Here is a 25,241-nt window from a genome sequence, read left to right on the forward strand (position 1 = left end):
TGCTATGTTTCACATAAATTAATCGTTGAATTGTAATGTAATGCGAGAGTTTATGTTTTAATAATAAATTTTCCTATATATACGAATATTTTTAAAATGTTAGTATAAAAAACTAAACAAGACGAGAATAGCATTTGTTGAAATTTTGTATAACTTGTTCTCAAACTAATTTTGCTGAACATTTTTACAAAATTTCCAATACTATTGCCCAAAAGCCTGAGAATACAAAAATAAAAAACTGACTGGAAAACTTTCTTGAAGTTTTGTCTTCGAAAAGAAAAAAATAATAAAATTTATGTAACATTTAAAATAAAAGATTAAGATCAAATTTTTAAAGTCCTCTTATCAAATTCTTCAATTTATTATTGGCATTTAAGAAATAAATACTCTGCAATAAATAATTTAGTTAAATGACATTTCTATCATAATTATTGAAACGAATTAACGAGAGCTTCCAGAAACGAGCTTGCTTCAAATGAGCACGCAAACGAATGTTATAAAATAAAGTTTCTTTTTAGAATTGATTGTAAAAGAATAAGTTAAAAAAATACAAAAATAAATAACCATCACTTTCTCTATATTTTTTCCCGATACATCTGAAGCTTATGATAACAGCCTATCTATCAGTTTTTGTTTCACAATAATACCATCATATAATTTGTTATATGTGAATAAAAGCATTTTTCAAAGACATGTTTTATATGCATTGAAAAAAATAAAAGCGTTAACAAAAGAAATATTTCCAAAGATTTCAGATTTTTAGTTTCGTCGATTCGAATGGTTTCAAAATTTTCAAACTGACCTATTTATAAATGAAATTCTTTTTCTAGCCTATAGTTATGCTATTTTGTGAATAACTAGGAGCTTCGACCCCCTATTAGTTGCCGTTCATTAACTTCAAGAACTGCATAATTTCTACTTTAAATTAATTTCCCATTTAAATATAATTTCCCATTTAAATATAATGGTGGATCAGCCTTCATCTCCCTATCGCTCGACAAGCTCTGGCAATACTTGAGCAGTTACGTGCTCATTTTGCCTTATTCTTGCTTAATACCCCAGCATTAATATTTTAATTCTTATTATGCTATATTTATACTAGTGACTACTATGATAGGGTAGATAGAAAAGAATAGGGTAGAATTTAAAGAAAAAATCTTTCTATATCTATTTGCATAAATACTAAATATCTTTATTTTGAACTTTCATTTAATAAAAATTTCCCTTTTTTTCATTTAACGAAATTTGATTCATTGGCCATGNAAAAAAAAAAAAATAAAAAAGGAAAATACGAATATTATATGATCTTATATGATATTATATCTTTCTGTATGTAAATGCATAATTAGAGAAATAATTAGATATTAAAAAAATTGCAAAAATTCTTTTTACGTTTAGACATAAGCGGGGGAGAGGGAAAAAATTTACTTTTACAGGGATTGGCTTTTAATAATATGAATGATTCTAAATTGACTCCAAAACTAATTCGAAAACTTTCTATAAGTAAGAAAATAATTCAATGTTTGTCTAGCTAAAAACGAGTATCCTTTTAAACATTCTAAAGAAGGAAGAATGTTTGAAATTATATTCTAAAATTTCATATCGCGATTGATTATATTTCAATGGATTAGTTGCACGACATTATAATAGCCATTTTCAGATTATTAGTCCTTTTAAAGATAAGGAATATTCCAAATGAGTTGGAAAAAGTATTCTTCTTTTGCATTGATTGGTTTTTAATAATAGGAATGAAACTAAATTGACTCCAAAACTAATTCGAAAACTTTCTATAAGTAAGAAAATAATTCAATATTTGTCTAGCTAAAAACGAGCATCCTTTTAAACATTCTAAAAAAGGAAATTAAAAAAGAATGTTTGAAATTATGTTCTAAAATTTCGTATCACGATTGATTATATTTCAATGGATTAGTTGTACGACATTATAATAGCCATTTTCAAATTATTAGTCCTTTTAAAGATAAGGAATATTCCAAATGTGTTGAAAAAAGTATTCTAGTTTCTTAAGATGCTTTTATTTTATTTTTCAGACAAAATATTTCGAGGTGGGAAATTAAATTAACTCTGTTCTTGATAAAATTTTCATTTTCCTTCTAATCTCCAAAACGATCACCCACAATGAAAGGATAATTTCTTCCAATTTCCCTTTTTTCTCGAGAACAATTCTCTAGATACACACTGTAATGAGATAAAAGTTTCTTCCCCTTTCCCCCCTTTGCATTGTCCGGAATAAGCTTAGAACGTTTTTTGAGGGGTGACGGGCAAATATGTTGATCCAAAAGACGCATGCGCAGATTTATAGTGAACATAAATGCGCGAATAGTTCCGGAGAGAATCTTCATTCTGTTCTCCGGATAGTTTCCCAGGAAAAGTTCGAAAAATCATGCGCATCTTTCAACAGGATTTGTCTGATCGCAAAGTTTCTGAAATTCGCTTGCTTCAGTAAGGGTAAGTAAACTGACGATATTTTAAAGAGAACTTAAATTTTGTACTGTTGCCTTTAAAAGTTTTTATTCAACAGCACTCTGTGGATACTGGCTGATTTAAAAGTAATAATAAATTAAGAAATTTAAATTTAGTACTTTTTAAAAAATCTTGTAAAAAATTTTAATAAAATTATTTTTTAAAGCTAGCAAAACAAACACAGTTGCTTTTGGTACTAAGTTAAAATGTACAAAAATTATACAATATAACTACTAATATTACTTATTATAGTAATATAATTCAAAAAAATTAGTAAATTTTTAAAAATTGTTGATACGACATTTATTTTTTGTTTTTAAAGAATATGATAAAAGATTGGAAAATTTTTTCCTTATGGAGATGATGATTTAAATTTTCAGATATTTGGATAAAATATTTGCTTTAAATTTTTAACAGTCTGATTTAATGTTTCGTATAAAATTATTATAAGCATATAAGATATTTTATTTTAAAGATATAAAATACGAATATTCCACGTATATTATAGAAGCTTATAACAAGTGATGTTAAAAATTAAAATATGAAAATGATGCATTTATTTGTAAATATGACGTTTTTAAATAATGAAGATGTCATTTTTTGATAATAAATACAATCGATTTAAGCAACAGATATAGTGCATTTAAACAAAAGTATGTCGTCTTCAAACAATGAAATTGATGTTTCTAAACATTGAATATGACGTTTACAAATAATATATTTCATCTAAACGCAACATTTTCTAGCAATAAATATTATGTAGCTAGCATATGTGTGATTTATTTTAATATGTGATAAGAAGAAAAAAACTAAAAAATCTTAAAATGAATTCAATTAAAAAGAAATTTAATAAATAATATTAGAAATAGTGAAAACTGTGTAATTCAAAGCTAATATACTGACTACATGAAACTAATTGAAATACTTCTTGTGTTATGCTTGGAATAAATTTAAAAGTATTATTCTCTTGATAAATTTGTTAAACAACTATAAAATGAACATTCTTTTATTTGTTCATAAAGTTGCATGAAAATGCTACAAACCGCTCAAAACAAGAAAAAAAATTTTCAAATATGTCTTCAAAATATTAAAGTATACAGAATAGATTATAATACGTTTTCAAATTTTGATCAATCTAAAAATTATTTCTATTGAATAATTTTCTAGGATTTGATATTTCTACTTGACAAACAACATTTTCAGAAAACGTATTTGAAAATGCTTAGGTGATTTATAGAATATTTAGCTAACTAACTTTCCACAGATAAAGTTTAACTTTAAAATAAAACAAAGAATGTCACCTGAATAGTTTTTTTTGGTGACAATTTGTTATAAAACAATGGTTATATAAATTTTTAAGTTTAAAAGATACCTTTATATATTTTTCATTAAAAAAATTTTAAGCACACGCAGTCTGCAATGCGCTTTAAATAACCTTCTTTATAACTCTAAGTGACATCAGTGCTTCCGTTGCTCTAATCTTAACGCTATCAAACTTGTCTACTTTTAAGGAAGCCATTAAGCTTTAAACATGTTTTTAAATAATAAATAAGTCGTGGTTGAAAAATTGTCATACGTTCATAGCTGTCACTCTTAAGGCTTTTTGCAAAAGACATATTTTATTAAAACATAATAATCTAAGGTTTATTTAATTTTAGATTTGGTCTTGAGTACCAAAATATACTAAGGCATTGACATGTTTAAGTGTTTCCACCATGAGAAAAAAGTACGGTCAAAATTACCAGAATATGGTAAAATTTATCGTGCTTCTGACTCTATCGGATGACCAAAAAGATCAATAAATTTTACCGAAGCACTTTGGTTACTATGAAATATGGTTTTAGGATGTATGATAAAATTTGGTAAACGTTGTAAAATTTGGTAATTTTATCGAAATACCGTAGAGCATGTCATAAAAACCATTTATTCGGTAAATTTACTTTTTAGTTTTGCATTCTTACAAAATGTGTGATGATAAGAACTATAATTTTAAAAAGCAGAATTTCCGGCAAACCGTTACCATAGAAACGGAAAATTTAGCAAATAAATGGTTCAAATACCGTATATTTTGGCCTTGTTAACCATAATTATGACTTCTTTTTTTTTAAACCAAAAATGTTAATATCATACAATACGGTAATCTTATAATACTTTTTTTCTCTGCGCAATATTAATGAAATACCTGCTTAATTGATACTCCACATTTGCTTTTTCCTTATCACAACAATTTTTTTTTAAATATTCGTAAATTTATCAGTTATTTGTGTTTTCAACAAACAATTTGATAATAAATGTTCTTTTACTATCTTTTGAACTATTTTAATTACATTTATGTCTCAGTTGTATGGTAACACATTTTCATATTAACCATATATATAAATATACCATTTACATTGAAAACCTTATTTTTCCAATTATATTGAAAAACAAATACTTCACTGAAAACGTCATAAAAATGTACTGTATGTTTATTAATTTCCAACGAATTATAGAAAGAGTTTTTATTGTTGTTTATGTAATTTTAAGAAACAATTTACCAGGGTAAAATTGAGCCTGAGACATTAATAAAAGCATTATTTTAAACTTAAGGTGGGAAAAAAGTAATGAAATACACTGTTAGAAATTTCTCTGAAGAGATGGTTCGATAACAATTTACTTAATTCTTATTTTACTATATTCAAACAAAACAGTCAAATAACCATAAATAAGATGGTATTCAAACTGTTAACTGTGAGAAAAACTGTTTTTTAACTGCTTTCATTTTTTACGGTTAAACAGCCAGAAGTTTATCGCACAAACTAGGCCCACTTATTAAAGTTACTTAGTTCCTCGTATATAGGCGCATATCATAACCGAGAGGACTAATCTGTCATTCTCATGATCGACAGAACGGGGACCAGAGTCCCAGCATTGAAGCTATAATATTTTCTCCTATCTCATACACGAAGAGATGAAGTTATTCCGGTGTCCACTGTCCCCAATTTCTGATCCAGGCCTAGTAAATTACGATACTTTCATTCACGCATAGATGGCAGCACCATGAAGCTGTCAAACAATCTCCAATATCCAGTTGAATTTCTTTTTTACTGTTTTGAAACCATGATAGTTTGGAAATGGTTAAAAAAAGCAGTATAGTTTTGCATTTATGGTTTTATAAACATATTAGTTTTAATTTGTTTCAAAACCGTAAAGGTAAAAAAAAATTTCTTTACTTACGGTTAGCCGGATGATAAATTTAACGGTTAATTGGATGGACACACTGCTGCAGGTTATTTTACCATAATTTTAGAATGAGAATTCCAACAGTGTAGATTATTTTAAGTGACACGATAAAGCAAGAAATAAAGCGTCCGAAAACCTAAGGCCCAGTTCTTAAATTAAATTTGTTTATTTATAACTGTAGCTTTTTTATCCTTCATTTATCACTGTAGCTTTCACTGATAATTGTAATAAAATATCCAAGTTCAAATAAGAAGTTTTTTATTAAAAGGGAAAAAAAATATAAGAAAATTCTCGATTTAGCTTCATCACGCACAGTCGGTGTCTAACCAACATGAAATAAAATTGAAAAGTAACTACAAGGTCTAATTCTCAACTACATGTATTTCGCATATTTTTTTCATTAAAGTTGATGGATGGTTTATCACAATAAGGAATTGGACTCAGTAAAGATTTATTTAATGTCCTTGTAATTTTGAATACGCTCAGTGGTTCTCTTTTCATCAAATGAAAAGCAAGGAAATTCAAAGTAAAAATATATGGAAAAGCTGCTTTCTTGCATAAAAATAATTCAAATTTACTTATAATTGAAAATAATACCATGGGAAACTTTTCAGTTACTTCAATGACAATGTGATTAAAATCGGAGCATCACTGTCGATGTTTTTTTTAATCGAAGTTTTATTTTTGTTTTTGCCTAAATGAGCAGATGTGGATGAAAATTGTAAGACAACGTACTCTCTCTTTTTCTTTTTTCTTTATCTATTGTTTCGTCTATTTTATCTATTATCTATTTTATCTTTACTTATTTCATCAACTCGTGCAATAAATTTCTTAACTTATATTCGATTTTTTTTAAACATTTAATCAGTATGTATATACACTCTATAACAAAAAAATCGACGCACCAAGAAAGAGTTGTCCGATTGAAACGAAAATTGGTGGATAGGAAGACAATGTACAGAATAGTAAATGATTAAAATTTCAGAACAATTGAGTAATTTATTGCAGAGTTACAGTAACAAGTTCAATAGGGTGTTGGTTGACCCGCCTCTAGCCTGGATACAAGCTGCCACACGGCGTGGCATAGACCGATAGAGCTCCCGGATGGTTTTTTGCGGTATTTATCCTGCCAAATTCGATCCAATTGTCGAACAAGGTCATAAACATTCCGTGCCAGATGCAATCGCCTTCCCATCATATCCCAAACATGCTCGATGGGAGAGTGATCTGATGATCTGGCAGGCCAAGGAAGAATTTGACAAGTTTGCAGACAGCTCATAGCAACACGTGCCGTATGTGATCTGGCATTGTCCTGCTGAAAAACCAGCCCAGGGCGCTGCAAAAGGGACGGTAGCAAAACAGGTCTTAGGATGTCGTCGACGTACCGCTGTGCAGTAAGTGTATCTCTAATGACGACCAAAGGGGTCCGGCTGTCAAAGGAAATGGCACCCCAGACCATAATGCCTTGTTGAGGGCCGGTGTGGCGTGCAATAGTGAAGGCAGGATCCCCCCTCTGCCCTGTGCGTCTCCAAACACGTCTTCGATGATCGTCAGGACACATTTGCAAGCGGGATTCGTCGCTAAAGACTATACGTCCCCAGTCGGCATCATTCCAGCCATATGTGTTCAAAACATTCATGCATAAGAAATGTCATAACAATCGGATGATTGCTTCTTGGTGCGTCGATTTTTTTGTTATAGAGTGTATTTTAACCCTTTGACGCAGTGTCCCTATTATATATTTTCTTTTGACGCTTTAATTACGAGCAAAAATAATTTTTTAATTTAAAAAACGCAGTTTAATAGTTACTAAAAATATTTGTTAGATTGTCAGAATTATATTTGCGTTAAAATATAAAATTAAAAAAAAGTAGTTTAATTTTTTTTTTCATTCATGTTCAAAAAACTATCGATAATTGATTTTGTAATTAGAAAAATTTCAATGATAAATATCTATTTCATCTGGATCTATATAACGATAAATAAGCCCAAATTTGAAAAATTATTGTTTGGAAGTGAGCAGAGCTCGGAAGTTTTTACCTTTAGCGCTGAAAAAGACACAGATGTTTCATGCTGTATTTCATATCCACAAATTACTAAAATGCTATATATAATATATTTCACTAATTTTTACCTAAATTAGTACAAAATAATGCAAAAGTATGAAAAATATCTTTAATAAAAATTCTGCGTTAAAGTTTTAATTTAGCTGTCGTTACATTTTTCTGCTTTTGGGACAGTTTTGTCATAAATTAGCTTATTACAAATTTAGATGGCTACACACACGAGACTAGAAAAGTTTGAAATTTTTTACTTAAATTTTCAATAGAGTGTTCGACGGCTGGAAAAATGAAATAAGTTTTTAAAATCTTTTATTCTTTTGACTTCTTTTAAAATTCTGAAACTCTTAAAACATAACCGAAAAAAAGCATTGAAAATACAAAAAGATTAATTTTTTAATACTTTTAGTTCATCATGATATAAAGTATTGGGAAATCTATCAAATCTGTCACAAAGTTTAAGAAATCTTGAATTATTTCAACAGAATATTATTTCATAATGCTTGGATTCCTCGGAAATCTTCAGAATCCAGATCAATCTGACGGTTTGAAAAGAACATTATCGGTATATAGTCGATTCGAGCCATTGCAATTTCCATTGAAAATCATTCTTGCGCGGGAAATATTTCCTTTTAAGTTTATCATGATATTTATTTCAAGATAATTTATGACTTTATATTACAAAAGGTTTAGAAAATTTTGCAGCTACTCCTAGAAAAATTGTTTTCGTCAACAAATATTTACTTTCTGTATCCTGCATGCTACACTCACTGACACCCAAGATTGTTTCTCAATTCATTTTGTTTCTTTGAGATAAATAAGGCATAGATGCTTCAAATTAAAAAAAATTTCAATTAAAAAGCTCAACTTTGTTTAGCTTTAACAGATATTTGGTTCCTCAAAAGTAGTTTCTCATTCTAGCACAGAATTTGAAACTAATAATTTTATTCAGCTATCGTTGGAACTGTATCTACAAACTTACTTCTTTTTTATTCTTTTTAATTTTTGGTCACTATGAATTTTTATTTCATTCGTTTTCTTAAAATACTTTTTTTCAAAGGGATTATTTAATAAAAATGTGGAAATTTCATTCCTAATAACGCCTTACAATTTCATATCCATTTTTTTAATTATTTTTTAAATTAGTTGACTGGATAATTTTACATAAAACTTATAATAAAAATAAATATAACTTGTAATTAAATAAATATAACTTATAATAAAAATAAATATAACTTATAATAAAAATAAATATAACTTAATATTTGCTTGATAGTTGTAGTTTAATGAGCTAGATGTCGTTTCAAAAATGTTTATCCTTGTTGTTGCTAATTCCCATCTGGTCTGACGGGGTCAGACCAGATCAATAAATCCGTTGACAGTTAGAAAATCCAAAACCAGAATGGGAAAGGAATGAATGTCGTTCCAGTACAGCTCTAAACAGTTCCAGATGTGCTCAGGTGATGCCTGGTTTTGTTGGCATTTAGGGCAAAGAATAAAGATCTTTTGATTAGCAGAAAACGTGAGAGTTTTCAGGTGTCCACTGGCCAGTCGGGATAAGCGAGTATCTTTATCCTTAAATGGTACGTATTATGATACGTAATGATGCGTACTATCAAAGGATTACTTTGTAATAAACAATGGAATATCGTTTTAAGGTTTAGGCCGTAAATTTGGAATAATAATTAAAGTCAGAACCATAATAATACATAGAAAAATACATCGATGTACTAAAAATTAATTTGCCATGAAATAAGGGATAAAGAAATATGTAAGAGGTAAAAAAAACTTTATAGTTTATTAGTTATGCTGATGACAACCAAAGAGATCTTAGTCATTTTGATTAAGGATCCAATCATGTGACGTTTCTGGTGAAAGAGAATGCACAGTCAACAATGAAAAACAGTGTTGGGCTATTAAATTAGTTTTATTTATTAGGTTTTAGACTAAATGATTTTAGCTTTTATTAGGCTTAATGTCAGATACAAATACATTGTTTAATAAATAAGATATTCATTATAAATTAATGAAAATGGCGTTTCAAGATAAGGTGTATACTTACGAATTAAGTGTTTACACGCAGTACGTTTTCAAACTATCGTTACGTACGTATTCAAACTATCTAACATTTTAATTACTTATATGGAAATGAAGAGCTTGTCTGTATGTGTGTAACTCTTATAAATCCAGAACCATTTATGCTAGCGTTCTGAAATTTGGACAGTAGGACAAAAGGATAATTTCAAACGGGGGCGCTAAAAATTGCTCAAAAATTTCAATTGGGTACTTGCGCTTCAAGAAGAAAGAAGATCACGGATGCCCACACTTGTGACCTCTGACGTCAGTGCACCTGATCCACAGTTTAAAAACAAAATGGCGTGTTAAAGTTGAGCTAAGTTCCTCAACATAAGTTAGAATGTGAATAAATGTGAAGTTTATTAAATGCAGCTCTGTGCCACACATGGAATTTGTTTAAATATAATTATTTCTCGTCTACGTCTTTTATTTAACTTAGAGTTATTACACTCAAGAGCCAAAACATTATGACCACCCCTACATTCTGCAATGAACTCTCTTGGATGACGTGGAGGGCACTTGATCAGGTGGAAGTGGTATTTAACTGTTGCTGGAGAGTTTGAAGAATCATTCTTTTACTTACTTCTGTGTGTGATGGGAAAGGCTGCGGATCTAAGCGACTTTGATAGAGGGCAGATTGTAATGGTTCGAAGGCTCGGGACAAGTATTTCCTAAACTGCATGACTCGTGGGTTGTTCGCGATCTACAGTTGTTAGTACTTATGCAAAGTGGATGAATGACGGTGAAACCAGCAGTAGATGACGTGGTGTTGGACGTCCACACGCTATCAAAGAAAAAGGCCGTCGGAGATTGTCTCGCTTGGTGAAGCAAAACCGGAACCAGACAGTGGCTCAGCTGATAGCCCAATACAATGCAGGGTCAAGTAGAATAGTATCAGAGCACACTGTTCAGCGGACACTGTTAGATATGGGGCCACGCAGCAAACGTCCCACTCGTGTGCCTTTGCTGACCAAACGTTATCGCCACCTACGCGTGCGCTGGGCCCGGGAACATAGCGACTGATTCAGTGGGAGAGAGTTGCCTTTTCAGATGAATTACAGTTTGTCATTCATCACGCAGATAGCCGTGCCAGGATAAGCCGTCTTCCAGGCGAACAGCTGTTCCCTCAATGTACAGTAAGTCACACACAGGCCGGTGGTGGAGGTATTATGGTTGGTGGAGGTAAAGGTGGGCCTACTCATTATTACGAGGTGGTCATAATGTTTTGACTCTTGAATGTATTTGTAATTGTATTTTATTGTTACCGTGATGTATATTTGTTTGTGTACCTAGCAACTTCGATGCATAATTAGTTCGTTTATGTTCTACCTGGTTTCGTGCCTCTCTTTGTGTTAAGTAAGAAATATATAGTGAAATAATTGAAATCTTTGTGGAAAAAAAATAGAATGTTTCACTTTAGAGAATTGATACTTGATAGGCTTGGCTTACTCAAAATAGAATGGGAAGAACATTTGCTACCGTTAACAAATGCCATGTTTCATCAACTAACCAGGATCGAGATACCCACATTTCGCCACCTGCAGATATACCATTGATGGAGAAACAGTAGTATCTCGTTTAAGAGAAAAGTAAAAAATTCACCATATTATTTTTAAAGTCAATGACGTTTAATTAATTTTAGTAATAGGTACTTATTAAAATGAAAATAAAATCTCTGTACTAAAAAGAAAAATGTTAAAATGTTAAGCAAATGACAATTGTTGAAAAATGTTAAGCAAAATATTAAAAAAAAACTTACTAATACAGACATCAATGAGGCTTAATTAATTTTTTCCGTAGCTACGAATTGAAATAAAAAAATAAGTTTTGTTCTGAAAAGTAAAATTAATAGAGAAATGATACTAATTCTTTCAGCAGGAACTTAAAAAATCACCATATTGACATCAATGGGGCTTAATTAAGTTGGGTGATTGGCACTTTTGATTTTATGGTAATTGGTGCAATTTTAATCGATACCAAAGTTACTAATGAAAGTAAAGTTGGTATATTTGGTACCAGTTAAAACTGTACCAGTGCTACACAGTTTTAGTTTAGATAGTGTGGAAAAAGTTATCTTAGTTTTTAAGTGATATGTTTGAAAAATCACTTAATCGTGAGAAATTTTGATCGTTATTTATTGACCTCGAGCAGCTGCAAAAGATTCCAAAAGATATTGAATACAGTTAATCTTTATTTTGATGAGAGGAACTACTGAAACGTGTTTTTTCTTAATCTAATATCGTAAAGCCACCGGAAAGGATAAATAATAATAAATAAAGTTGAAATTATTTATTCTTTATTGATTGTGTTAGTATATGTCTTTTAGTTTTGTGCATGATTTCGTAATGTTGTTCTGCACTGATTTATTGATAATTTAATTATTTTTATCCCGTACGGAACGGGTATTCAGATAGTTAGTAATAAGCAACACTATTCAATAGCATAACTACCATTTTTTACGCAGTTCTGTAAAATATCCTCCCTAGTGAAATTTTAAAAGTAAGATTTTTTTCTTTTTAAAAAAAAAAAGTTTTTCTCCCCAAGCAAAGTTAAGTCAAACAAAATCCATTCCCCGCTAAAGGGATCGAAATGCACTTTTTTATCGAATGTACTTCGGGCTATTTTCTGATAATAGTAACGTCTTGAATAAACTGGAAATATTCTAATGTTAGCTATCATTTGAGCATCGTTTTAGCATAGCATTGTTTTGCATATAAATAAAGATATTCATATTATTAATATATTACCACGGACTTGATTTTCTTAAATTACCTAGAAAATTCGAAGAACCAGTGTCAAAAAGAATGAGTTCTCAAAATGAAAGACTTGTTTCTTAATGTGAGAAATCAAGAACCAAATATTAAGATCTAAAATTTTAAAACTCTTCATCTGTAATTAAATGCTCTTACATCTGCGCAGTCTTAAATTCTAAGAAAGGAAATCTTTAACCGTTAATCTTCTAATTAAGGACACTTTCGATAACGATAATTATGAGCAATAATTCTAAGAAACCATAACTACTGAAATATCTGTCTAGTCGAGAATATCTTTGTGAAAGTAGCGTTTGAAAGATTTAAACATTACAAACATATATTTGAAATATTTACGTAAAATATTTCCAAATAACTTTCCAGAAAATACATATTATCGTAATTGTCATTCAAAGTACGTTGGATGGAACAGAATTTTAGTGTTAAAATAATGAGTACAGAGTAAATGTAAAATATATAATTTGCAAATATAACACAAAAGTGATTTTGAATATTTGAAATTAAATATGTTCATCCTTAATTACTAATGATGGCAAATCAACATACGTAATTTTTACTTTACAATTCCTCCTAATTGGTGTAACAAAATCTGTTCTTCATATCTTTTATCCAAATTATTATTATTAAAGTTTATTTATTTACGAAATTCAAAAATGGTTCTTTGATATTTTATTAAACAACTATTGATTGTAAGTTTTAACCATCTTATGTTCAAAATGTAATTTTAATGGATTTGTATAGGGTGAAGAAGTTTTTTTATAAAAAAATAACTCGCACTCAATTTCAATTCACACAATCATACTTCTTGCTTGAATTCTGAAAAAACCTCTCCAAATCCGATGTTTAACTACCCGAAAAATTGAGAAAAGGAACACAATATTTTAAACACGATTGAGCGTACATATATTCTTTAAGAAGGGTGTAATAATATCTAAACACCAATAACAAATGATTACACGAAGTTCGCTTGAATCTACACCATTCGTAATATTTTTTTCTCTATCAAAAAACGGTAATTTTGGCGCATTGATACGATAAAACTGTAAAAGATTGTAGCTAAATTTAAAATTTTAGTAACTGTGCTTGGCAGCTTTAGTTTAATAAAAAAAATTCTAAGTTACTAAACAAGCTTTGGTTTCTAAACTAGTTTCGGTTTAGTAACTTTCACTGTGAAAAATGTTAGTGTAATTCAACACCAAAAATGGCGGCAACTATTTTACACAAATTACATTGAATAACAATTAAATAATACAAATTTTTGTATTGAGACATCATACATAACTTTTGGATCTAGGTGCTTCACTATACCAAAACTTCACTGCATTTTATAATGGATAATTTCTATTTGTTAAGCCTAGTTCTAGTTAAGCCTAGTTCTATCTCTTAAGGCTAGTTCAAATTCGTTTTAATGTTCTCCCTGATGTTTGAGTTACAAACTCATTTTATTTTAAGAATTAAAGTATGTATACAACTTAAGTTAATGGTCTTTACTCTATATTGTCACGAAAAAATAAATTTACTGATTCTTAATGCTCATCATATCTAACTGCAATCTTAAATTTTAGTGTTACTAAACAAATATGGTGGTTGGCAGAGTTGGCCGTCGATTACAACTGTAATTGATTACAGATAATTACAGCTATGTAATAAATTACTTGTAATCGCGATTGCATGTAATCAAAATTTTTGATTACATCAGAGTAGAGCGAAAATGTAATAGATTGCATTTTTCAATTACAGTAATCAATTACTTGTAATCATGATTACAAAGTTCAATTACAGCTGTAATCATGATTACATATTCGATTACAGTAATCAATTACTTGTAATCGTGATTACAACTTTCAAAAAATTTTGATTACATCTGTAATCATGATAACAATATTGATTACAGTAATCAATTACTTGTTATCTTGATTACAGCTGTAATCGAAATTTGGATTACAACCGTAATCATGATTCCAAGTAATTGCGATTACAAGTGATCACAGCAAAAACGATTACGGGTAATTATGATTACAAGTAATCAAAATATATGATTACATGTAATCATGATTACATGTAATTTGATTACATGTAATTGTGATTACTTGTAATCAAACTATACGATTACAAGTTATTACGATTGTATACTATAGTCAAATTTTTTATGTAAGTATTCATGTGTTTACATATTTTTATGTACATAGAATGTACGCACGCATGAACGTACAATTTGCGATTCCTATACATACAATGTATGCACAAACGTTGTTTGTACGCACAATATACATAATTATATTGTAATATACTTAATGCAATACGTATATGTTTAGTACATATAATTATGCATTTATGATACATGTGCGCATTTATGTTAGTTTGTACGAAAATGCAATGTTTTGTATCTTTGTATACATAGACAATATATGTATGAACGTATATGAAAATATTGTTCATACGTTTGCATGAATTTATGTATTTAAGTACATACATTGCATACATTTACGGTAATAGCACGTATATGCAATGTACGTATGTATGTAAAATTGTACGTATTTACGTACAATATGTAAGAATGTTTTTTAAGGGTACAATATCTGCACATAGTTGCGTAAATAAAATGCATACATGTATGCATGTACATTTATATGTACATAGATATATGTACACGCAAAGTGTGTACTTATATGCAACGTACGTATGTACTTGTATAACTACATACTTTGTTAATACTTATGCGCATGTAATGTATGGATGTACAAAAAAAATAGTTATATGCACAATGTACGTATGTACATACAACTTTACATTATTACGTTACTTTTAATTATGTACATACACGTACATAATTAAAAGTAATATATAAATACATGAGTACATTTAAATATATGTTAAATATATGTTAAATATATGTAAATACAATATACACATACATTGCGCATACATGAAAAAAAAATTATATAAGTAAAGTTATTAAAGTTTGCTTTAAAATTTATTCTGAGGCATATAAAACTCGACCTCATATTTTTTAGAAAGCAAACTATAATCTTATTTTAAATTTCTAAATATTATTTCCACACATAAAATTAACCGTTTTTTTTTTTGCCATTTAAAAAATTTCTATGAACCATGCATTACGTTATAAAAAAGAATAATCTGTATAGTCAAACATTTCATGAAAATACCTGAAAATAATTTTTTATTCAAAGAATTTTGAAATGATATAGAACAATAAAAGCTGAAAACTAAATTTAAATATCGCTTGTTTTTGTCATTTAACTTGCTTGAGTCATTATAAGTTAACTTACATGCATTTTATTTATTGCATTGTACACATATTTAGACATGAATGTAATGTACATATGTATGCGTGTTATGCATGTACGTATGTACAATGTATGTACATACATTAATGCATTGTACATGCATATATAGTACATATGGATATGCATACATGGAGCATACGTGCATTGTACATGCGTGGATACATTCATTGTACATGTGTGGATACATTCATTGGACATATATACATTTCACCATATGCATAGATTGAGATAGCATGCATGTACACATGTAAAATTTGTACGAAAGAATTATTTTTAATATATTTATGCACATATATACTGTATATGTCACACATGTGTACATTATAAGAACATTATATGTTCATTTCATCATATGTACATTATATGAATATACATCTGTACACTATATGTATATACATCTGTGCAATATATGCATCTGAAATGTGCGTATGTACATACGTTATGCGTGCCGAATGTATGTATGAATACATGTAAAATATAACTACACCCAATGTATGTACAATCGTACACAAATGTATTATGTATATTTGGATACATACATTGAACATGAACATATTGTGTATATGTACATCCATAACTGGACATACATATTATATACATGTATACATACATATATTGTACATACTACATATATTGTACATGCAACATATATTGTACATACTACATATATACCTATATTGTATGTACATGTATCCATATGTTATACTGTTCATTAATAAATTGTACATGCATGCATGGGACATACATTGTACAGACAATGTATGTATGTTTGTAAAAACAACAAGTACTTGTATATGCATGCACACATGAACATAGATAAGCATTTTACATACATAAATATTTACATAAAATGCATACATTCATTGTGTATAAATGTACATGTCTACATTGTTTGCACATACATACGTAATTATTAGCTATACACATGCGTACATATATTTTATACTTACAATATAAGTGTATGTACATGTGTGTGAAGCTAAAATGTCTGTACATATTCACCAGACAAAATCATATGTACATACATTTTAGTTACATTCATTTGTACGTATACAAGTACTTACAAAATGCAATGCATGTAAATACGTGCAAAATCTATCATTATAAAATACATTATAATATCTACTGTAAAATATAATCATTTATAAGAATACAATAGTCTTGTAATCGTGTATTTAGATTACATGTAATCGTAATTACATGTAATCAAATTACATGTAATCAAATTACATGTAATCAAATTACATGTAATCATATATTTTGATTGCTTGTAATCATAACTACCTGTAATCGTTTTCGTTGTGATTACTTGCAATCGCAATTACTTGGAATCATGAATACCCGTAATCGTTTTTGTTGTGATCACTTGTAATCGCAATTACTTGGAATCATGATTACAGTTGAAATCAAAATTTTGATTACAGCTGTAATCAAGACTACAAGTAATTGATTACTGTTATCAATATTGTAATCATGATTACAACTGTAATCAAATTCTTTGAAAGCTGTAATCACGATTACAAGTAATTGATTACTGTAATCGACTATGTAATCATGATTACAGCTGTAATCAAAATTGTAATTACGATTACAATTAATTGAGTACTTTAATTAATATTGTAATCATGATTACAGATGTAATCAAAATTTTTGAAAATTATACTCATGATTACAAGTAATTGATTACTGTAATCAAAAAATGTAATCGATTACATTTTTGGCCAACTCTGGTGGCGGCTATTTTACATCAAGTAATCTAAAAAAACATTCTAGTTGTTTCATCATATCCTATTTCATCAGCTTCTATTTCATCAAATAGTTTGGAACATAAATCTCTTGAATGAATCAATTTACCTTTTTATTCATAACAATGTAAAATACATATTTTTGAAACAGTAATTCTTTTTTAGTTTAAAATATTTTTGCTGTAATGTAAAAAAAAATAGTGCGTGGAGTCCCTCTGCGTGGAAGAAGTTAAACTTCGTAATAGTTAATAGTTGAAGAATCAGTAGTCGTAGAAGGATCACTAGTTCTATTCAACGACTCTTTTTCCTGCTCTCCCGCTCGCTTCCGTGCTCTGTAATAACGGTAATATTGTGCATTTTTCACTCGTGGACCTCTTGAACCAGTGGAAAGGCTTGTGGTTGCCTCATCGTCTCGCCATGGAAAATGTATTTGCATTAATAATGTATGTGAATGCGTCATAATGTAATTTCAAAAGAGAAAACCTAACAATCAATTGATATTCACAAGAGACGTACCTTGACATAACCTTAAATCCGTCGCATTGTCCATGGGATTGTTTCCATTCATTTTTTACAATTGTTATCCACTAAATTTGAAATTAAAAAAATACTATCCTATTAAATTATATGTGTATCAAATCAAACTAAAAAAATATTTATCGAAAAACAATACTTTTATGACTTTTATTATTTTTATGCTAGTGAGAACCAAAACAATATGGAAATGAATGAGAGAAAACTGGATCCTACCACGTGATTTCCCGGCCAATAGAAATGTAGCTTTAAACGTTTAACGCAACCTTGCTGGAAGTCGCATAAGAAGTATAACTTCAAAAATTATCTCAACTCTGAAAATGATGGCTACTACTTTACACCTTAATGGTGCAATTAAAATGTTATACATAACTTTTGGATCCATGTGTTTCATTTTTTAAAAATATACTTGACTAGTGGGCTGTGCCCCCTGCTCGCTAACGCTCGCCAACCCCCGAAAATTGCTACGCAATCTTATACGGTTTGCTTCGCAAGCCAAGCTCGCTTCGCTCGCTACTAACTTAGGTACATTGCAAATGCACAAAATTCTAAGAATTCAAAGCAATCAATCAAGTCCATATAACAACTTTTTGAAGTGATACTTCTTATGCGACTTCCAACAAGGTTGCGTTAAACGTTTAACGCTATTATATTAAATTATTTATTGTAAAATCTTTATTGCCACTATCCACTGCAGGTTCACAAGCTCTGGCAGACGTTACTGGTGAAGAAATTGATTATTGTGAGCAGCCTGTGATCCTTGCAAGAGATTTTAATGTGAATTTTTCGTTACCTGAAGCTAAAACATTATTAACCTTCCTTAAAATTTGGATTGGAAATGATAAACGGTAGGGATGATCCAACAATTAAAGGGGGAACTACTGCAAGTAATATTGAAAGAAATTGCAAGAAATATTGAAAAAATAGAACTCAAACATATAGTATCTTACTTTAGTTATTATAATCCCATTGTAAATGTTATAGATTTGGATATTTCTCCACTCGAAAATGATAATTAAAAGATGCGATCAATTGTGAAATGTAAGCATTGTTAATAAAGTTTGTCTTAAAGAAACAATATGATTTCATTAAAAATCAATTTCTACCCCTTCCTATTTTCATTTCCACATTACGAAGTTTCACTTCTTACGCGCGGAGGGACTCCCCGCACTATTTTTTTTTTAAAAATTACATCTCTTTAGTAAATACTAAGTCATTAAAATAAATTTGAATCTAAATAAATGACACGTAATTCGTTAAACCTATTAGAAATATGCTATAGTATAAAATCTTAAGATAAAATTTCTAAAACTGATATGTCCTTAAAAAGGTTAAAATATAGGCTATAATTAAGTCTATTAAAATGACAGTACGTCGTCTACGCATTCTTTCACCACTACGTCTTTCATAGCTGTCATCAATGCTTTCTTCCAATCTTCGAGCACGCTTCTTTTGATTATACTACTTCAAAAGCGTAACAGCACGACTGAGATTCATTTTTCAATGAATAACTAATAACAATAATAAAACAAATAAATTCGTAATATAAATCAAAAATCGTCAAATAAATTCGTGAAAAAAAGCGCTTTCGACAAAGTACTAAAATAGAGATTTATCGACAAAGACTACTCACTTCTGCCTAGATTAATAGTATGAGATTTCCGCAGTTGAATTGTACAACCTGATAGGATCTGGTTATTTCAGTTTCCGCTTTTAAAAGCGCTGTATGTTGAGCCACCACAGCTAGATTTGACATGTGACATTTTTCGCGGCAATCATTGGTCGATTTTCTATCGTTGCCATTTGGGGAGTTGTAATGAGGCTTTTTTTTGTCGCCGTGTAAGAGAAATATATATATAGATTCTCTGTGTACTATCGGTGCAGCATGTCCTCACCTGGACCTTGCGCCACTAAANTTTTTTTTTTTTTTTTTTTTTTTTGAAGAAGGAACATTCAAAACACATCTGAAAAATATTTGCAAAAAAACAGAAAAAAATATGTATCTTCTTATTAGAGTTAAAACCTAATGCCTGAGAAATAGTTTTACTAAATTTAATGATATAACCTGAAAGGCCTATTTAAACTTTTCATTAAATAGTTTTAAGAATCATATTAATTCAAATATTAAAATAAGCAAAAAGTATACATAAGCTTCATAATTTTACGTAATTTAATTTTGTAAATAAAGTTTTTTGACAAGTAATTTTATCAAAAAATTCTAAGTTTTAATAAAAATCATTATTTAGAAACTGAAAAACGTAAATAAAGAATGCTTACGATACAAAAAAAAACAATTCTAAAAATTCCTCATATTAAAATAAACAACTTTCATGTTTTTTCTTTTTTGATTCATAATCGGACGTAGAAAACCATTCTATAGAAAACTATCATCAAGAAAAAAACTACTTAAAAGTAAAACTTTTCATTTTATAAAAATTAACACTTACCTGCTTTATAAATCAGAAAAATTCCAAAATGATTTGTTCTTCGATTTTTGTTACCATTTTATAGTGCTACGAAAATGCGTCTTTGGGATTTGCCAAAAATAGAACGAAATGCAATTTTATTTTTTCTGGAGCGAAATATTTTGCCCATTGTCCACCGAAATCCGATAAACTACTTTGATTTTCAATAAAGTGTTTCGTTTTATGATTTGTCACAAAAATTTTAGGTGTAGATTGGCGGCACTTAAAAGCAGCCAAATCTGTAGCTGCTCTGGCGTTAATACATAAGTACCGAATTTTTATTCATGCTTTTCTGAATCATATTACTTGAAACATTAGAATATGCAAGAAGTATACATAAACACATAATGTTATACCATTTATGTTTTCAAAAAAAGTATTTTGACAACAATTTTTATCAAAAAATTATAAACTATAAAACAGAAAATAAAGAATTCTTAGGATAAAAAACGATTTTAAGAATTCTTTACATTGAAATAAAAGCTTTCATATAGTTTCTTTTCTTATTATTCTTATAGTTGTTAATTAGACGTAAGTAACCATTCTGTAGAGAACTATCATCAAATAAGAAAAAAAAGTTTTACAAGCTAATTTTTTATTATAAAAAATCATAACACTTACCTTCTTTATGAAGTTCCAAATGAAATGTTCTTCGTTTGAAAGTTTTATTTTCAAATAATATATGCATAGATTATCCCCTTATTACTTTCAGATAACATACCACACATCAAAATTTTATAATTGTAAGATCTCGATATGAATTTGAATATGTTGCTTAAAAACAGAACAACTGAATTCTAGTTGAAGTTATCTATTCTTTCAAAACTAAGAAATACTTACCAAGAAAACGTTAAAAAATTTATTAATCATCAGCACAAATGACACTATTTCAAGTAATTTGGTTGATTCTTTATTGTTGTTTTCCGAATTATACGGATACAGAAATATATACTGTTCTATAACAAAGAAGAATTCTATAACTATTGCAGTTCTTGACGTTCTGAATTCACATTTCTTTATTGGAATGACGAAAGCAATGTTGACTTCATTTAAATTTGTAATGAATTGAAGACAAAATAAATTATTTTACCCTAATATACACATCTGTAACAGCAAGTGATCATGAAATTGTAAGTTATGTTGTTGGTAATAGAAAGGTAAAAATTATTGAGAAATTGTTCTTCAAATGCTTGGTGTGTTCTGCTTCAATGTTTGGCATGTTCTGGTTAATTTTTTCAAGTTCTTCAGCTGTTCCTTAGGGAAATTTTGATTTTTATTTGCTGCTAAGAAAATGGCGTCCGTCATGGCCGATGATATTGTTGGAACTAAATGAAAACGTGATAAATTAATGTCTGATATTTACAGGCTCCCGATAATGGGCGTACTCGAGCGTTGCGATCGCGAATACTTTTATGACTTTTATTATTTTTATGCCAGTGAAAACCAAAATAATATGGAAATGAATGAGGGAAAACTGGATCCTACCACGTGATTTCCCGGCCAATAAAAATGTAGCGTTAAACGTTTAATGCAACCTTGCTGGAAGTCGCTTAAGAAGTATAACTTCAAAAATTATCTCAACTCTGAAAATGACGGCTACTACTTTACACCTTAATGGTGTAATTAAAATGCTATACATAACTTTTGGATCCACGTGTTTCATTTTTTAAAAATATACTTGACTAGTGGGCTGTGCCCCCAGCTCGCTAACGCTCGCCAACGCGCGAAAATTGCTACGCAATCTTATATGATTTGCTTCGCAAACCAAGCTCGCTTTGCTCGCTACTAACTTAGCTTACACTGCAAATGCACAAAATTCTAAGAATTCAAAGCAATCAATCAAATCCATATAACAACTTTTTGAAGTGATACTTCTTATGCGACTTCCAACAAGGTTGCGTTAAACGTTTAACGTTATTATATTAAATTATTTATTGCAAAATCTTTATTGCCACTATCCACTGCAGGTTCACAAGCTCTGGCAGACGTTACTAGTGAAGAAATTGATTATTGTGAGCAGCCTGTGATCCTTGCAAGAGATTTTAATATGAATTTCTCGTTACCTGAAGCTGAAACATTATTAACCTTTCATAAAATTTGGATTGGAAATGATAAATAGTAGGGATGATCCAACAATTAAAGGGGGAACTTCTGCAAGAAATATTGAAAGAAATTGTAAGAAATATTGAAAAAATAGAACTCAAACATATCGTATCTTACTTTAGTTATTATAATCCCATTGTAAATGTTATAGATTTGGATATTTCTCCACTCGAAAATGATAATTAAAAGATGCGATCAATTGTGAATTGAAAGCATTGTTAATAAAGTTTGTCTTAAAGAAACAATATGATTTCACTAAAAATCAATTTCTACCCCTTCCTATTTTCATTTCCACATTACGAAGTTTCACTTCTTACGCGCGGAAGGACTCCACGCACTATTTTTTTTTTTAAAATTACATCTCTTTAGTAAATACTAAGTCATTGTACTACAGTTGAATTCGTTAAACCTATTAGAAATATGCTATAGTATAAAATCTTAAGATAAAATTTCTAAAACTGATATCTCCTTAAAAAGGTTAAAATTTAGGCTATAATTAAGTCTATTAAAATGACAGTACGTCGTCTACGCATTCTTTCACTACTACGTCTTTCATAGCTTTCATCAATGCTCTCTTCCAATCTTCGAGCACGCTTCTTTTGATTATACTTCAAAAGCGTAACAGCACGACTGAGACTCATTTTTCAATGAATAACTAATAACAATAATAAAACAAATAAATTCATGATATAAATCAAAAATCGTCAAATAAATTCGTGAAAAAAAGCGCTTTCGACAAAATACTAAAATAGAGATCTATCGACAAGGACTACTCACTTCTGCCTAGATTAATAGTATGAGATTGCCGCAGCTGAATTGTACAACCTGATAGGATCTGGTTATTTCAGTTTCCGTTTTTAAAAGCGCTACATGTTGAGCCACCACAGCTAGATTTGGCATGTGACATTTTTAGAGGCAATCATTGGTCGATTTTCTAGCGTTGCCATTCGGGGAGTTGTAATGAGGCTTTTTTTTTGTCGCCGTGTAAGAGAAATATATATAACAAGATGTTAAGTACCCGATTCCATTTTTATACAGTAACCCTAACACTTTTAAGTACAGTAAGATAGGATACAAATATAGATTCAATAAAGTTTTTGTACGATACAATATAAAGCAAGAATTACTAATTAAGGAAGCGCGTATTCCATGTTTCTTAACAAAAACAATAGTTGAATCAAACATACGCATTACATGTCAGCACTACAAACATAGATTTTGCATCACGGCACAAAATATTAATAAAAATTCGAACAAAGCATAACGAAACCGAGGCACACAGAAATAAAGTTTTATAAAATTATTTTATACAATTGACTGCTTTTTGTACTTCATTTATAAGAAAATAATTATTGTAACAAAATATTCATACACATTTATATTGTGACAAAATATTCGTTCATTCGTACATATTTTTGCAAACAAAAAATATCAATTACGTGACTTCTTAAAAAATTAACTCAATATTAGCAAATATCCTCCAATATTATCAAATATAGCAGCTATATAATAGAAATCTTTACTTTATTGCATTTGATTTTAATTCAAGCTTTATCATTCATCAAAAATTATCTTTAACTAAAGCCTTTAAAGTGTGTATGAGCGCTCGAATCAGTATAAACTTCAAACAACACATTGAGTGTTTCAGCACCAAATTCTGATAGATATTACACCGTAGTTTTTAGAGAGTAGTCAGAAAATTTACATTCAATTCAAATTACATATTCCAACAACAAAATAATTTTGAGGCAACTCGAGATTTTAAGCACACTTATACTACACAAGTTTTTAAAAACTCTACTCATTTTGAGTTATTTCATTTACGTGCTCTGTTCGCAATTTTGAATGGAACAAAACTGAGGCATTTATATTAAGTGTGCGAACAACCACCATTTCTGACTTCCACACTTATTGCATAAAAGTATTTCTACTTTAAAAAAAATAACCTTTCGAAATCTAGAGACGTGTTTACAGCTGATTTTTTTTCTGTCTGAATGTCAAACATTGTTGGTGTTTCATAATCATCGATTGATTTAAGTCCTTTATAAAACTACTTGCCAAAAGTTTCAATCAATAAATAACTGTAACTACTGTTAACATAAATTCTACAAGACGAAAAAAAAAAAGAGTTAGGACTGAACGGGAAAAAATATAAAATTGCTTGTTTACTTTCTATATAAACTTCTTCGCAATTTTATTTAATGCAAGAAGCATAAAACGGATGTTTCATAAGAGAAAAAATATTCCTTTATGATTGATCTACGTCATTTGACTTTTCTTCAAGAAAAAACTATTTATTTCGCAATGGAACAAGGAAGAAAAAGTAAATTATGTTTCTTATGATTGACTTAACAAATTATTGGTATGAAGAATGTAGAAAATAATTAAAAACATTTTATGTCATTTTTGTCTATAACTCTTTGTCTTTAACATTTAAAAAAAAATATTTATATTTATATATATATATATATATATA

The 25,241-nt window shown here is 29.3% G+C and overlaps 1 protein-coding gene across 1 annotated transcript in view; it reads left to right on the forward strand.

The window, feature by feature from the left end:
* Window positions 1-2,340: 2,340 nt before the first annotated feature.
* Window positions 2,341-25,241, forward strand: part of LOC107450819 (RYamide receptor) — a 117,913-nt gene continuing 95,012 nt past the window's right edge. Inside the window, exon 1 of the mRNA XM_043043079.2 lies at window positions 2,341-2,466. The gene's annotated coding sequence lies outside the window, so the exon portion shown is untranslated. The remainder of the gene's footprint in view (window positions 2,467-25,241) is intronic.

Source organism: Parasteatoda tepidariorum, chromosome 5 (genome assembly GCF_043381705.1).
Source record: "Parasteatoda tepidariorum isolate YZ-2023 chromosome 5, CAS_Ptep_4.0, whole genome shotgun sequence".
Taxonomy (NCBI): domain Eukaryota; kingdom Metazoa; phylum Arthropoda; class Arachnida; order Araneae; family Theridiidae; genus Parasteatoda; species Parasteatoda tepidariorum.